Genomic DNA, 2603 nt, shown 5'->3' on the forward strand with positions numbered 1-2603 from the left:
ATATGAAAAGGTTTGAAGTGCGCTTTATGGTCCGAAAAATAGGCTAACTTGTTCCATTTTTGAGATATGAAAAGGTTTCAAGTGCGCCTTATGGTCCGACAAATAAACTAACTTGTTCCATTTTTGAGATATGAAAAGCTTTTAAGTGCGCCTTATGGTCTGAAAAATACGCTAACTTGTTGTTTTTGAGATTTGAAAAGGTTTTAAGTGCGCCTTATGGTCCGAAAGATACACTAAGTTGTTCAATTTTTGAGATATGAAAAGGTTTGAAGTGCGCCTTATGGTCCAAAAAAATACACTAACTTGTTCCATTTTTGAGATATGAAAAGGTTTTAAGTGCGCCTTATGGTCCGAAAAACACGCTAACTTGTTCAATTTCTGAGATATGAAAAGGTTTTAAGTGCGCCTTGTGGTCCGAAAAATACGCTAATTTGTTGTTTTTGAGATATAAAAAGGTTTCAAGTGCACCTTATGGTCCGAAAAATAGGCTAATTTGTTCCATTTTTGAGGTATGAAAAGGTTTGAAGTGCGCCTTATGGTCTGAAAAATACGCTAACTTGTTCCATTTTTGAGATATGAAAAGGTTTTAAGTGCGCCTTATGGTCCGAAAAACACGCTAACTTGTTCAATTTCTGAGATATGAAAAGGTTTTAAGTGCGCCTTGTGGTCCGAAAAATACGCTAATTTGTTGTTTTTGAGATATAAAAAGGTTTCAAGTGCACCTTATGGTCCGCCAAATACACTAACTTGTTCCATTTTTGAGATATGAAAAGGTTTTAAGTGCGCCTTATGGTCTGAAAAATACGCTAACTTGTTGTTTTTGAGATTTGAAAAGGTTTTAAGTGCGCCTTATGGTCCGAAAGATACACTAACTTGTTTCATTTTTGAGATATGGAAAGGTTTTAAGTGCGCCTTATAGTCCAAAAAATAGGCTAACTTGTTCCATTTTTGAGATATGAAAAGGTTTTAAGTGCGCCTTATGGTCCAAAAAAATACACTAACTTGTTCCATTTTTGAGATATGAAAAGGTTTTAAGTGCGCCTTGTGGTCCGAAAAATAGGCTAACTTGTTCCATTTTTGAGATATGAAAAGGTTTCAAGTGCGCCTTATGGTCCGACAAATAAACTAACTTGTTCCATTTTTGAGATATGAAAAGGTTTTAAGTGCGCCTCATGGTCTGAAAAATATGCTAACTTGTTGATTTTGAGATTTGAAAAGGTTTTAAGTGCGCCTTATGGTCCGAAAGATACACTAACTTGTTCCATTTTTGAGATATGAAAAGGTTTGAAGTGTGCCTTATGGTCCGAAAAATAGGCTAATTTGTTCCATTTTTGAGATATAAAAAGGTTTTAAGCGCGCCTTATGGTCCAAAAAACACGCTAACTTGTTCAATTTCTGAGATATGAAAAGGTTTTAAGTGCACCTTATGGTCCGAAAAAATAGGCTAATTTGTTCTATTTTTGAGATATGAAAAGGTTTGAAGTGCGCCTTATGGTCCGAAAAATAAACTAACTTGTTCCATTTTTGAGATATGAAAAGGTTTGAAGTGCGCCTTATGGTCCGACAAATAAACTAACTTGTTCCATTTTTGAGATATGAAAAGGTTTTAAGTGCGCCTTATGGTCTGAAAAATATGCTAACTTGTTGTTTTTGAGATTTGAAAAGGCTTGAAGTGCGCCTTGTGGTCCGAAAAATAGGTTAACTCGTTCCATTTTTGAGATATGAACAGGTTTTAAGTGTGCCTTATGGTCCGACAAATACACTTAACTTTTTCCATTTTTGAGATATGAAAAAGTTTGAAGTGCGCCTTATGGTCTGAAAAATACGCTAACTTGTTGTTTTTGAGACTTGAAAAGGTTTTAAGTGCGCCTTATGGTCCGACAAACACACTAACTTGATCCATTTTTGAGATATGAAAAGGTTTTAAGTGCGCCTTATGGTCTGACAAATACACTAACTTGTTCCATTTTTGAGATGTGAAAAGGTTTTAAGTGCGCCTTATGGTCCGACAAATACACTAACTTTTTCCATTTTTGAGATATGAAAAGGTTTGAAGTGCGCCTTATGGTCCGAAAAATAGGCTAACTTGTTCCATTTTTGAGATATGAAAAGGTTTTAAGTGCGCCTTGTGGTCCGAAAAATAGGCTAACTTGTTCTATTTTTGAGATATGAAAAGGTTTGAAGTGCGCCTTATGGTCTGAAAAATACGCTAACTTGTTGTTTTTGAGATTTGAAAAGGTTTTAAGTGCGCCTTATGGTCCGAAAGATACACTAACTTGTTCCATTTTTGAGATATGAAAAGGTTTTAAGTGCGCCTTATGGCCCGAAAAATACGCTAATTTGTTGTTTTTGAGATATAAAAAGGTTTTAAGTGCGCCTTATGTTCTGGAAAATAGGCTAATTTGTTCCATTTTTGAGGTATGAAAAGGTTTGAAGTGCGCCTTATGGCCCGAAAAATACGCTAATTTGTTGTTTTTGAGATATAAAAAGGTTTTAAGTGCACCTTATGGTCCGGAAAATAGGCTAATTTGTTCCATTTTTGAGGTATGAAAAGGTTTGAAGTGCGCCTTATGGTCCGAAAGATACACTAACTTGTTCCATTT

The sequence above is a fragment of the Entelurus aequoreus genome, linkage group LG21, assembly GCF_033978785.1.
Source record: "Entelurus aequoreus isolate RoL-2023_Sb linkage group LG21, RoL_Eaeq_v1.1, whole genome shotgun sequence".
In the NCBI taxonomy this organism is placed as follows: domain Eukaryota; kingdom Metazoa; phylum Chordata; class Actinopteri; order Syngnathiformes; family Syngnathidae; genus Entelurus; species Entelurus aequoreus.